At 39.0% G+C, this 15,144-nt stretch overlaps 1 long non-coding RNA gene across 2 annotated transcripts; it reads left to right on the top strand.

Annotated features, from left to right (window-relative positions):
• Positions 1-1,026: 1,026 nt before the first annotated feature.
• Positions 1,027-14,007, top strand: LOC104861105. Of its 2 annotated transcripts, none has more exons than XR_779906.1 (4): positions 1,027-1,043; positions 1,332-1,460; positions 12,441-12,538; positions 13,772-14,007. It is a non-coding gene; the product is annotated as an uncharacterized LOC104861105 (long non-coding RNA). The 2 variants fall into 2 exon arrangements; XR_779907.1 differs by lacking the exons at positions 12,441-12,538; positions 13,772-14,007 and adding exons at positions 5,798-6,218; positions 8,233-8,310.
• Positions 14,008-15,144: the final 1,137 nt, after the last annotated feature.

Below are 15,144 nucleotides of genomic sequence, written 5' to 3'. Positions count from 1 at the left end.
CCCGGGCGCGGGGGCGGGGCGTCCGATGGGAAGGGGATTGCTCGAGCGGATTGGCTACCGCGCGGGGGCCCGCGAGGGGGCGGGGTCGTGGTAACAAGCGCTTTGGGTACCCTGAAGCCCAGCGGGGCTTCTGCCTGCTGTACCTGAGGCAGAAAGCTCGCTGATGCACTTTTGACTCGACCTCTGTTACTGATTTTTGAGCCTATACTGTTTCCTGAAATCCTGATGATGTCTAGATCCGTGAGATTGTTTTTTCTATTTCGTTTTATGTTTCTGACTCCAAGTGTACGGTTTACAGGTTTTTCCTTTAGGACGTTTTCGCACCAAACCCACTTTCGCAGCCTTGGGGGCCAGGTTAAAGTTTGCCCACGACTACTTTCTGGTCCATGCAGATCTGAAAACCTCTCATGACTTAATTTGAGGAAAAGAGTTTTCCTTGTACAAAGGGATGAGAATTGAGCAGAACAATATTGTGATATATTTGAAAGACAAGGGTATTTAGATTTGTAGAGCTGAAACTTGCCTGAAAAAGGAGAAAGAAATTTGAAGTTTTTCTTTTGTTTATATACAATTTTTCTCTCTCTAACTCCAGCCTCCTCAATTTAAGATTTCACCACTACATCAGTAATAGCTATGGTTGTTACAGCAGTCAAATTTTCCTTAGAGATTTGACCCTAGGCATGAATTTACTTTAATATACCAGCGGCACAGTGTGGTTATACACTTAGACTAGACCTTCCATCGTGTTCACAGGCTGTCCTTTTCAGCTTATTAACTGGCGAGCAGTTTTTTTGGTTGGCAGTTGGATGGTCATTGAACCTACGGATATATTTGGGTAAGAAAAGCTGAGCACAGAAATTTTATTCTAGGAATGCACCAGTTCTGCCAACATTTATCAGAATCCACATTTTTGAAGGCTCCTCAGGAACTGAAGATGTCATCGGTTTATAAGGGGAAATAGAAGCCAAAAGCTTGCACTTCGTGTTCAATCTCAAAAAAAAAAAAAAAAAAAAAAAAAAAGTAGCTGATACACTGAGTAAAAGGTTTGTACCAGAATGAAAGCTTAAAATCTGTCATATTACTGGCATTTGTTAGGGTTTTTTAAAGACATTTCTCTAAGGTATAAATATAACCAATGTAAGATATCATTCTTCACACTCTTTAAAGATAGCGTGTTCTCTGGAAATATCCATAATGTGACGTTTTTAAAACGGAAAAAGATCTTTAAAATATGGCATTTTTCTATGATATAATACTAAAGACACTAGCTCCTCACTAGTGAAGAAATTATATTGGTGTATTCTTCTCTCAGACTTCTGCTCTATTACCAGAAATGGATTGCTTTCCCCTTTTTGTGTGAGATGACTGTGTCTTTGAGGAAATATGAATGCTGTTGGAAATCAGGAATAAACCAAAAGAATATCATGTGTTAATCCATTTTTACTCTGGACATCACAACAGTGAGTAAAACCACATATTCTAATGAAAGATGAAAGCTTATAGAAAATGTTTCCAGGTATAGTTTCTCCTAGGGATTTCTACTCCTATGATCTCAGGGAATTACTCCAGAAGATCAAGTTTTACCACCCTTTACCTTGCCTAAAAGTTGATTCTTCCTGAAGGTTTCAGTGACATTGGGTGACCCACAAACAAAGCATTATGGCATCATCAGAGCAACAGCCTGCCAAGACAAATACTAACAAGGAAGAAAAGTGATTACAGGCATTCTGACTTTGCTTGTGCTAAAGGGATCTTCTGGGGTGGGGGGATCAATACCAAGTCATATACTTCCTAGAAAATACTAAATTGAGCACAGTTAAGTATCTCCTTTATTCTTTCATTAATATATGATGGAGGGCTGCGTTTGTAAAGTTTATGTCTAGTATGCATGATATCCTGGGTTGAACCCTCAGCAACAAAAGAAAACAAAAACATATGAGATGCTGACATTCAGAAGCTGAAACAATGACTTTCAGAGAGTGTAGAAGTATATAATTATCTCTGATGACCATAAAATGTTTATATCTAAAACACTTGATTATATAATATTTGAAGACGAGGCTCACATCTCATTTCTGTAGAGTAAGGCTTACTATCTATAGTTAGGTGTTAAAATGTCTAACAATACCATAAGTGTAAGAGGAAGTGGATCTCTTATAAACTCTATAGGAGTGAAAGTGAGACAATCACTCTAGAAAAAAAGTTCAGCAATAATAAAGTTTCCCATATCCTTGAAGAATCTTTTTGATAAAATCATTTGTAGTAAAGATACTTAAAACACATGTTAAATGCAATATGTCTATCTCATTTGAGTCCTGATCTAAGCAAACTAAGATTTTTTTAAAAAAACTAATATATTTTTGAGACAAGTGGGGAAAATTAAACATAGAATGGATATTAAATAATGTTTAAAATGATTATTTTTGTTAGATTTGATAATGGCGCTTTTTAAAAAATTTCCACAGCAATTGGAAATGGCTTACAAGGAGAGGCAATTCTCCCTTGACTACATTGAAGGACTCACAAAAAGTATCCCTGAGATGCAATGTTGATAATGTAGCATGATTTATGGTTTATGGGTGCTTTTGTTCTATTGATTAGTCTGGAAAGTCAAAAGCTGTCCTATGAAGATCTGCTGGTTGGAGTGTGAAAAGGCAGAATAGTTGATGCAGAAACCCTTGCTTGTGTCTATGTTTCCGCAGTGTAGTTTGTTCTTAGTGGCTGATCTCACCAGAGAAATAAAGGTAGTTCAACAATCAACAGCTTGCTTATTGCATGTTAGAAAAGGCCCAAAATGAAAAACTCAAAATTTGCATTCTTATCCTAGTTCTTTCATTAGAGAGCTTGATCAAGGTTCTCCTCACCTTACTAAAAATCGACACAAAGTCTTTAAACTAACCAACATCCTTGCTACCCCTTTTCTTGAGACAGTGTCTCACTAATTCACCCAGACTGAGCCTGAACCTGTGATCCTCCTGTCTCAGTCTCCTAGAATGCTGGGGCTGTAGGCATGTGAGACCATGCCTTGTTTGGGTTTGTTTCTTTATCAGTAAAATTTTGCAAGTCAGACTGTATAATCTTCTTCTTCTTCTTCTTCTTTTTTTTTTTTTTTTTTTTTTTTTTGATACTGGGAATCTAACTCAGCCCTTACGCTTGCAAGGAACCACTGAGCCAAACCCCTAGCCCTCAGACTGTATAATTTTTAGTTTCATCCACATTTCAAACTCTATGCATTCAGTGAAAAAAAAAAACAAAAAAAACACATAATTTTTTTTCTCTCCTTTTGCTTTATTTTGAGACAGGGTAACCCTCCATAGTCTAGGCTGGCCTTTTTGCTCATGATCTTCTTGCCTATCCTCCCAGGTGCTAACACTATAGTCACTTGCTACAGCTCCCATCTAGAAAATCAAAGTTTTAAATGATTTGATTAAAACACAGGTTAAAGGACTGGGATTGTAGCTCCATAATAGAGTGCTTGTCTGGTAGATATGGGACCTTGGGTTCAATCTCCAGCATGAGAAAAAAGGGTGTGTGCGCGTGTGTGTGTGTGTGTAAGTAAGATAATGGGATGGGGCCAGGGATTTAGTTCAGTGGCACTGTGATGGCCTGGCAAGCACAAGGTCCTGAGTTTGATCCCTGGTAAAAAAAAAAAAAAAAAGGAAGATTGTACTGTTTTAAGTTTTAAAGTCACTTTTGTAAATATAGTAAGAAATGAACTGGGCTTCATTGCATTTATTTAGAAATACTTGGAGGCTTTAGTTAACAATTTTAAATGCTAATTAGTACTACTGGGATTTCATTTCATGAAGTAGCAAAAATTCCATATTCTCCATATTCATAATTTAGAATAATACTTTAAGAAAAGCATATCTATAAAGTAAAAAAAATTACTTTTATAATTTTGAACCCGACTCGGTCATTTCATGTAAATCTAATAAAGGGCAAAGAAAATTAATAATATAACTAATAGAAAAATTATTTTATGTTTGTCTTATTCTGTGTGGCTATTCTACACTTCAAACTAGTTGATTCTAGCCGGGCGTGGTGGCACACACCTGTAATCCCAGCACTTTGGAGGCTGAGGCAGGAGGATCGCTGTGAGTTCAAGACCAGCCTAGGCTACATAGTGAGTTCCAGGTCAATCTCAACTACATAGTGAGATCCTGTCTCAAAAAAATAGTAGTTGATTCTTATTTGCAAACAAAATTGTGAACCAGGAAAAAATTTATATATGCTCCAAATAAACCCATCACAAATTGAGAATATCACAAGTTGAAAAATGCAGCTGGGCATGGTGGCGCATTCTGCTAATCCCAGCTGCTCCAGAGTTAGAAGGATCACAAGTTTAGTCTGGACAACCTAGCAAGACCTATCTGAAAAAAGAGGGTCAGGGAAGATACAGCTCAACGTATAGTGCCCCTGGGTTCCACCCCCAGTACCTGAAACAAACAGTGTATCAATACACCTAAGCTGTTAAACATCTTAGGTTAGCCTGACCTACATTAATCTTGCTCAGTTTACATTTGCCTACAGTTGAGCAAACCATCTAACACAAAGCCCCTTCTATAGTGAAGTATTGAATAGCTCATATATTTGATTTTGAACTGTGTACTGAAGATGAAAAATAGCATGGTTGTATGGGTACAAAAGACACAGATGGGCATGTTGTAGACATGATGGATAAAAATGCAAGATATAACATCCAAAGAATATTATCCACACAGCCTATAGTAGTGTGTAGTTTGCTTCCCCTGGGATGAAGGGGCTGACTAGATGCTAAAGCTCCCTGTTACCACCCAGCCTCTCTAGAGACTATTGTACCATGTCTCACCAGCCCAAGAAAAGATCAAAATCCAAAATTTGAAGTCATTTCTATTGAATGTGTATCACTTTTATACCACCATAAAATCAAAAAGTCATGTTGAAACTTATAAATCAAGGATTCTCTATATTTTAGTCTTTTCCCTGAGGCTCACTAGTGAGAATCCTTTTATCCAGATCTGTAGCCCTTTCTTATTTCTTCCCAAAAGCCTATTGACAAACATGTTCTTAACATGTTAATACTTATAAAAGGCTGTCTTTCCTTTTGTCCCACAGACCCTTTTAAAATTTAATGGGATGGGGCCAGGGATTTAGCCCGGTGGTTCCGCCGCCTGCCTTGTAAGCACAAAGACCTGAGTTCGATCCCCGGTACCAAAAATAATAAATAAATAAATAAAATTTAATGATACACCTGTAATCCCAGTACTCTGGAAGGCCGAGACAGAAGGATCAGAAATTCAAGCCCACTCTGGGCAACTTCTCGAAGTAGCAAGATTCTGTCACACACACACACACACACACACACACACACACACACACACACACACACAAAAGGTGAAGGGAGAGGATGTAGCTCAGAACTCAGTGAAAAGGGGTTGTAGCTCAGTGAGAAGGCTCTGAGATTAATGCCCAGACCATTAAAAAAAAAAAAATGAAATGAAAGCCATGGATCTGCTCCACAGGAAAAAATTCACATACTCATGAACTTTTGTATTGCAGGAAGTTACCTGATGCTTATAAGTTCATCCGTTAGTGGAGATTTGTAAATCTCAACATGAGAGCATCTGTACCAATGAGTGAAGATAGCTCCTAGCTCAATTTCTTGCCCTTCCAAAATCTGCCTTTTATTTGGACAATTTCACACAATGTTTTTTTTTCACTTGTTTATTTTCTGGTTGTCAATTTTATGTTATTGTGACAAAATACTGACGCTAAACAACTTAAAAGGAGGATTTATTCTGTCTTGTGGTTTCAGAGGTTTCAGTCCATGATTGCTTAGGCCTCTTGTTTTAGGCCTGTGGAAGCAGAATACATCCTGGCAGGAGCTCATGGCGGAGAAGGCCTATTTACCTCATGGCAGCCAAGACACCAGGAGGAGAGGCTGAGGCTTGGTTCCCAATGTCCTCTTCAAGAGGCTGCCCCAGGGAATTAACATCTCGCATACCTAAAGTTTCCATCACTTCCCAGGAGTGCCTGAGAAGTACTGAGTAATGGCTGAGAATAAACCTTCCACACAAGAGCCTTTGAGAGACATTCAAGAACCAAACTGTTAGAACTGGTCTTCCTGAAAGACAAGGTGTGGTGTGAGATTGGATTGGAAACCAGAAGAGCTGAGTACTTACCTTGATCCTTCCCAAGAATAATACTGAAGTTTTTTCACTACATGTGTGGCATAGGTAACAGTCGCGCAGGACAGAGGCTACTCACTGCTGGGGTAGAGGCTGGAAACTCTGCTGGGTGTGGGCCAGGGATCTTTAGTTAGATCACAGGGAGTCCAGGATTGTTCAGAAGCTTGGGAAAGTAGGTTCTTTTGGGGATTGATGGCAATGGCTATTTACCAACTGCTATGGAGATATTTTAATGTTTTCTTTATTTGAGGTGATGGAAATATTCTAAAACTAGAATGTACTGATGCTTACCTAGTTGCATAACCCTATGAAAAAGTATTGAATAGGCTGAGAAAGGAGAATCACTTCAGCTCAGGAATTCAAGGCTAGCCTCAGCAACATAGCTAGACCTTGATTCAAAAATTCCTCAAAACAAAAAGCACTGGATTGTACACTTACAATGGATGAAGTTTGTAGTGTGTACATTATATAACAACAAAGCTGTTTAAGAAGAGGCTAGAGCCAGGGATTTTGCTCAGTGTTCTGCTGCTTGCCTCACAAGTGCAAGGTCCCAAGTTCAATCCCCGGTACTAAAACAAAAACAAAAAAAGAAGAGGCTAGCCAGGCATGGTGGAATGCACCTATATAGTCCCAGCTAATTGGGAGGCTGAGCCAGGAAGACAACTGGAATCCAGGAGTTTGGGGAAAGCCTGGGAAACATAGTGAGACCCTATTTCTTTAAAAAGTAGAAAAAATAGAGAGAAGCATTTCAATATTTTAACCCAGCATCCCAATGAGTGCTGGCTGGCCTTTGGTCTGGCTTCACTATTAGTGTTACAGGACCATAAGGCTGGTCAACCATCTCCCTGGCTTTGAGTTTCTTTATAAAATAGAGTGTTCATGATTTCTTCAAAGCTGTCCAGATGAATTCATGTCTTTGTCCAAAAAATTCCATAATTGTGTCATCATAATTCATATTACCCCTTTCACCTGCTTATAAGGCTCATAAGTCACCTTCCTTAGTGCTTGAGGAGTAACAGCAGCCCTGCCACACAGTTCTGTCTCATGACTTTACCTCCTGCCAGCTTTGCTGTCGCTTTGCTGTGCCCCCCTTTTTGCTGGATCTCTGCTTTCCATGCATCAGAAAAGGCACTAGGCTTAGAATAAAAAGGCTTAAATCCAAGCATGGCTCCCTGGTAGCTCTATGACCTGGAGTTGGTCATTTAGTTTACTAAACTTTTGCTTCCTTATTTGTAAAATGAGAAAAGAAATTCCCAACATATAACTTGTGGTGGGAACTGAATGACACCATGAATGTAAGATGAGAGGAGTCCTATAGCTTTTCTCCCTTATTACTCTACTATCTCTGTCCAGTTAGGAGATGCTGACTAGAGATAAGGACTATATTGCGGTGATATAGAAATGTGCTGTGGTCTGAATGTTCACCTCTCAACTCATATGTTGAAAGCTTAATCCTCGAGGTGATTGTATTAGATGAGTTCTTTGGGAGATGACTAGGTCATAAATGTGGAGCCCTCAGAAATAAGCTTAGTACCTTTATAAAATAGACCAGAAAGACTCTTGGTCCCAGCATGTGAAGGCACAAGAAAAGATGCTGCCTGAGAACCAGTAAGTGGGCCCTCACCAGACACTAAATCTTCTGGTGCCCCATCTTGGAATTCCCAGACTAAAGAACTATAAGAAATAAATTACTATTATATCCAATTTATGGTTATTTTGTTATAATAGGCAGAATGGACTAGTTGTTTATTTCTGTTTTTTGAACAAGGTCTCACTACGCAGTACAGACTGGCCTAGAACACATAGGAATCCTCCTGCTTCAGCCTCCTGAGTTCTGGAATTGCAGGCATACACCAACACATTTAGATAGATGCAAGCCTTGATCTTATACAAATATAGGATCAAAAGTAGGGGGAAAGCAGGGACACTGTGGCATGCACCTACAATCCCAGCTATTTGGGAGACTGAGGTATAAGGATTGACAGAGACCAACCTAGGCAATTTATTGAGACCCTGTTTAAAAAATAAAAGAGTAGAGGTATGTTTTGCTGTTTTGTTTCAGAAAGAGATGTGAGCATTTTCATTGACTAAAAGGAGTCAAAGAACACAGATCAGAGATAGATCAAAGACCACGGGGAAGTGAGAGGTATGAGAATGCTGGGAATATGAAAAGCAAAGAGTTTGTGGAGGGTATATTTGAGTTTATTTCTTAGTACATGTTTGCAGTAAACAATGTTTGCATTCCTTGTGTGGAGTCGGTACATGTGAATAACACATCTTCATTCCTTTTATTAATCCCCTTGCTCTTCCCTCCTCCTCCTTTCACTTCTTGATTCCCTTCCCATTTGAGAAGGATCTATCTCTCTACTTCCTGTTATCTTTTATTTTGCTCCTTGTTTACAATTTGAGTTTCTCATATAAGCAAAACCTTGTGATATTTAAGCTTGTGTGTCTGATTTGTTTCACTTAACAGTATGGTCTTAAGGTGTATCCATTTTCCTACGAATGATTTGTGTATCTTTCCTTATGGCAGAGTAGTACTCCATTGTGTGCAAATACCACATTTATTCAGTCATCTGTTGATGGACATACAGGCTGCTACCAAGATTTCAAAAAGTGAGATCATATCAAATTTAATAGCTTCAGTACTTCAAAGAAACAACCAACAGAGTGAAAAGATAACATACAGAATGGGAGAAATTTTTGGCAGCTAGTCCTTAGACAGAGGACTAATATCTAGAATATATAAAGAACTCAAAAAATTTAACCCCTCAAATAAAAGACCCAATCCAAAATAAATGAGGACCAGGGAACCCAAGTTCGATTCCTGGTAAAAAAACAAAACAAAACAAAACAAACAAACAGAAAGTAAACAAATGAAATGAACAGACATTTCTCAGAAGAAGTATTAACAGGTGATAAATGTATGAAAATTTTTTTCAACATCTCTGGCCATTAGACAAATACGAATTAGAACACTGAGATTCTATCTTATGCCAAAAAGAATGGCTATCATCAAGAAATCAGATAACAAATGCTGGCAAGGCTGCTGGGGAAGAGGAATCCTCTACATTGTTGGTGGGAATGTAAACTATTACAACCCCTATGGAAATCAGTATTCCTCAAAAAACTAAAACTAGAAATTCCATCTGACCCAGCTATTCCCCTTCTAGATATTTTCCTGAAAGGATTGAAGACATCATATTACAATGTATATTTATTTTTTTGTGGGGAGAAAAGCTCCCGTGGCTTTCTGCATCATAAAACTATACAGATGGGTGACTCATACATCGAGGATATGACATACTACAGAACAATCATGGTTAGACTCAATATTGACCTTGTGGGGAAATTTGACTCCGTTCTCATCTCATCTCATTGTTTCTGTTTTGTTGTTGCTGTTGTTGTTTTGCGACAGGGTCTCACTATGCAGTTCAGACTGCCCTGGAACTCACTATGAAGCTCAGGCTGGTCTTGAACTCACAGCGATCCTCCTGCCTCAGCTTCCCGAGTGCTGGGATCACAGGCATGTGCCACCACATCCTACTCCAATTTAGTTTTTGACCAGAATCACGGAAAGAAGTTCATGAAGCAAGGATCACTATATTTATAAAATTGTAGGCCAGATATGATATATCTTTCTAGAATAAGAATCTTACTATTTGGTATTATTTATTTATTTATTTTCTATTAGTATGTGTTTGTAGTGTATAATGATTGCATTCATTGTAGGGAATTGGGACAATTATATAAAACTTGTCAATTGTTTTCCTCCCTTCCCCTTAGTGGCTATTTAAAGCAAAATGTTATTCAGACTTTTTAACCCCAGGTCAGGATGTTAGGTTAGGTTAGGGCTAGGTTAGAGCTAGGCTAGGATAGTACACTTAGGATTACTTCAGGGAAACTGAAAACCACTGACAGAGATTTTTGTCCTCTTTTTGCCTCCTTTTGCTGGATGTATCAAATGAAATGAAAAAGAATAAAGAGTTTTAAAAGATTAGGAAAGCTAAGTTGGAAATGGTAGCACAAACTTGTAATCCTATCACTCTGGAGGCTGAAGCAGGAGGATTGCAGTGAGTTTGAGGTCACCTTGGACTGTGTAGCATATGAAAGGCCAGACTGTGCTACATAGTAAGAACAAGTCTCAAACTAAGAAACAAAAATACATAAATTCTAAAAATTTTTTAAAAAGGAAAAAAATAGAGAAGCTCAAATCTACAGCTAAAATTCTGGAATGATCTTGTACTGGCAAAAGATAAGACTGAGCAACAAAACAACTAAGCACTGTGATAAAATGAAACACATAGCCATATGTACTTGTACACATGGATTGCACATGGAAGCTATGAAAGAATTAGAGAATAACTTTGTAAACGCTAGTGAAATAACGAGCTGTGGCATCAATCACCAATGGATATTACAACAATTAGAAGGAAAGCTGATGAGGAGCCTAACACAGTCTGTCGTTATTCACGGGCCCAACATGCATGAATTCAACTGTGGATAAAACACATTTGGAAAAAAATTCTAGAAAGTTCCAAAAAGCAAAATATGAATTTGTCAGTGCCAAAGCTACACTGAACCCACACCATTGACGCCATGTGAGGGCACACGCTGATGTGGGCCTGCTGTCCACCACAGATCCTCAGTCTCTCTGGAACTTGAGCACTGTTCACCTCACATCTCATTTCCTCACTACATCAGTAGGCCTGTGAAGGCTGTGTCTGCAATGAACATACACAGATGCGCTTAGGTCATTGTTTCCCAAACTGCATACATTATACAGTGTAACAGTTACAGCAGTATAACAGCATTTACACTGAATTAGGTGTGATAAATAAGCAAGAGATAGCTAGGTGTGGTGGCACAAGTTTGTCATCCCAGTACTTGGGAGGCCAAGACAGGAGGATTGCAAGTATGAGGCCAGACTGAGCTACACAGCTGCTATGACCCTGCTTCAGAAAGAAAGAAATAGTAAGCAAGAGAGGATTTTAAATGTATGGGAGGATGTGCATTGTTATATGCAAATACAACACCATTTTTGTGTAAAGGATTTTCCTGCCCATAGATCTGGATCTGCGGAGGAGTCTTGGAGCCAATCTCCACAGACACAGAGGAGCGACCATAATGAGAATCATGCTTACAAAAAGGAGGTCTTCCCTTTTATGGAAGCAGTGATCGGGAATGCAGAAATGGTCTAAATTGCCCGGCTGAGCTGGAAGGTGTGCTCCTCCTGCCTCAGCCTTCCAGGGTGTTGGGGGTCACAGGCATGTGCCGCCATGCTGGCTAACAAATGAACCTATTGATTATTATGAGTAGAAGCAAGACAGACAGATACTAAATGCCTCCTGAAGATAGCACAATAGGGAGTAACAGAGAAGGGACTCTTGTCAAAAGAATCTAATCAAGATTGTGTATCTCATGATCACTGCATGGGAAATACAGGGCCAGAGATGTACAAAATATAGGAACTTATTAAACCACATCATGAGACTCAAACAGCCAAAGTCAGATCATAGGAAATTTATGATGACAAATGACCCAGTTTGTTCTGTAAATGTCATAAAAGGGAGGGGGAGGTAAACTGTCAAAGATTAAAAGATACTCAAGAGCCATATTAAACAAACGCAGTGAATGTGTCAACCAAACCAGTCAACTGTAAAAACACATTTTTGAGGCAAGAGGAGAAATTTCAAGAGTCTGGAGATATAGTTTTAAAAACAGATTAAAAGAACAATAGAGAGGAATTGATGGATATGGAGTTCTAAGTGTCTCATTAAGTTGATGGTTTCTGAAGAAAAACAGTGAATGGAACAAAAAATAGTAAAAGATATGCAGGGAGAAGTGAGAAATACAGATACTTTTTGACTTATGATGGGGTTGCATCCCAATAACTCCACTGCCAGTTAAATATATCATAAATCAAAAATACCTTTAATATACCTCACCTACCAATGTAACAGCTTAATATCCTAGTCCACCGGAGTTATATGGCTTGTTTCTGACTGAGATCAACAGCCTATTATTACAAGAGAGTACTATACTGCATAACTCTAACCCTAGATGAACAGATCAAAATTCAAAATTTGAAGTACAGTTTCTATTGAATTTGGATCATATTTGGACTATTGTAAAGTTAAAAATTTGTAAATCAAATCATCATAATTTAGAGACCATAAATATATATATTTGGTCATTTTGCTGGGCCTCTAATTCCATCAGGTCCTTATGTCGCACAGGAAGGAGTTCAGTGCAGTTGTCCTCTTGCAGATCCAGCTCCAGCTTCTTACTAAGGGTCACTGAGTTGTGGAAGATCTCTTTAGACTCCTTACCCATCTTCTCAAGTCCATGAACTTCATGAACAAAAGGTAAATGTTCTTCCAACCCCATCCATGGTGACAGCAGAACCCTCATGCCAAGCAAAGTTGATGTTTTCATGGCCTTAAAGATGTTACAGTCCTTCCAAAATTGTTGCAAGGTTGTTCCTGTTTCATCAGTTGCCTTCACTGTCTGACAAAAAGTGTAACATAAATAACATTCCTTGAAAGTCACAGTAACTCCTTGGTCCATAGGTTGGATGAGTCCTGTAGTATTAGGTTACAGATGTACCACTTTGACATTGGGGGAAAGTCACCCATGAACCAGGAGCAGTCTGGTGCATTATCAAGCAGCACAAGAATGTTGAATGGGATATACTTCTGCAGACAATATTTCTCTATCTCTGGGATAAAGTGGTTGAAATGCCAGTCCTAGAAAATGGCCTGTGTAACCCAAGCTTTGAAGTTACTCTTCCACACAACAAGTAGAGAGCCCTGGACTATATTTTTGAGGCTCTTGCATTCTTTGAATAGTAAACTAAGGGAGGTTTTAGTTTCATATCCCCAGAAGCATTGCCACCAGAGTAAGTGTGTCCTTTGCTACTTTGAAGCCTGGCATCAACTTTTCCTCTTTCCTGATGTAACTTTGTTTTGGCACCCTCTTCCAGTCAAGTCCTGTCTCATCAACATTACAAACCTGTTTGGGTAAATAAGAACCTTCAGCAATAATTTCTCTAAGTGCTGCTAGAAATTCTTGGGTAGCTGTGGTCTCTGTGCTTGAAGCCTCAGCACCTACTTTTACGCTGTGACAGTTGGCTCTAGTTTTGAATCCATTAAACCACCCATGACTAGCAGTAAAAGATACTCCCTATATTCACCCTATTTTTTCTTCAAATCTTCAAACAGGCTGTTAGCCTTTTCTTTTATTATTATTATTTTTTAGCTTTTTCTTGAATAAGCATCAAGCTGAGTGGAACTCAACAGATTCTGATCCTGAATCCACAAACTGAGAAGTTTCCCCATCTCCTCCATCACTTCACCATGCTTTTTGGACACTGTTGTTGATGGCACTGGCACAGCAGACTTCACATGTTCCATGATCTTGTCCTTGTTCTTTAGAATTGTGCCAATGCTTGAACAATTCACGTTATAAAAATGAGTGACGTCTACCGTCTTTTTGCCTCTATCCAATCCCTCAATTATTTTCCTTTGTTTTCATGGTTAGTGCTCTGCACTTACTAGCAGTCCCCTTCACATCACCCCTGCTTTTCCTCTTGCTTCCAGACATCCTGGGCTCTGACTCAGCGCTGCAGTACTCTACACTATCGCACTGTACCGTAAGCACACAGCAGCACAACTGTGACAATGTCCAGCAGACACGTGAGAGCTACTTCCACGATTTGTTCACATCTGTGAATGTTCATCATGCAAGGTCCATTCATAACTGTGAAAGTTCACAACTCAGATGTTTGTAAATCAAGGACTTAATATCATTTTCTAAATTTTGACATGGAAACCTGACAACTACTCCATTGCTGGTATATATAATATGCATTTATAAGCGTTATACCACAAAGTAGCTGTTACAATTTTTATACCATTTTAATGTTTTCCTCAAGGAGCTGTAATATGATGACATCTGGTCTGTTAAACCAATGTTTTTCTTTGCATTCTTGTAGTCAGAGACCCCTGAGAAGTGCTACAAATTGCCCACTGGGACAATTATGCATGCACCACTGGTGGTTCAAGCTGGCAAGAACAACTGCATTCAAATCAGAGCCACATGGCAGAGAGATATATGAATTACGGCCCTGTAATGAATGTGTTAAATATGACCCTGTCTCACAATAAATGACAAAGGGTTGGGTTGTGCCTCAGTGCAGAAGGCCTGGTTTCAATTCACAGTACTGCCAAAAAAGAAAAAGAAAAGAAAGGAGCAAGCAGAGAGTAGAGGGAGAGAGGAAAGAAGAGGAGAGGCCAGCATTTGAAGTGGGAACAGTCTTGGACTGAGACTAACTTGTGGGGTCTGCACTAACTCAAGAGTAGTTAATGTTAGTACTGAACTGCTGAACACTTGAGCGGTGTCCAGAGAACAAGAGTGATCACAGGTGTCAGAAAATGCCCCAAAGATAGCATATATACCCTGGTCATACAATCAGAATCTGAATAGGGAAATGCTAACAGGAGTCCCACTAAGAAAAGGTAAAAAGTGCCCCTACTTCCATTACTGTTTGCTATTGTAGTTGAATAAACAATACTGATTGCTTTAGTTTAGCATAATTGTGCACGGAAATTTAAATCTATTTGTAGCTCATTTATGATATCATTCCTGACAAGCCAGCATAACTCAATGAAGCAGAATAAAATTCTTTGGCAAAGTAGAAGGACAGAAAATCAACATGTAGTTATCAATACCTTTATCTATTTTGGGGGGGTGCCCAGAATCAAACTGAGGTCCTTGTGCTTGCCAGGCAGGCAATGCACCACTGAGCTATATCCCTGGCCCTCAATATCTTCATATGTTAAAAAAATTACTAAACTGTGAAAAACAGTATGGTGTTTGATATTAGGTTATAGAATTACCATAAAATATGGTATACCCAATTCCACTTTTGAGCATACAGCTGACATTCCATATTTGCAGGTTTTGTATCTAC

This window comes from Fukomys damarensis, unplaced genomic scaffold (genome assembly GCF_012274545.1).
Source record: "Fukomys damarensis isolate Sample0158 unplaced genomic scaffold, DMR_v1.0_HiC HiC_scaffold_5, whole genome shotgun sequence".
In the NCBI taxonomy this organism is placed as follows: domain Eukaryota; kingdom Metazoa; phylum Chordata; class Mammalia; order Rodentia; family Bathyergidae; genus Fukomys; species Fukomys damarensis.
The sequence above is the reverse complement of the archived record's forward strand: the minus strand, read 5'-3'. Positions and strand labels throughout refer to the sequence as shown.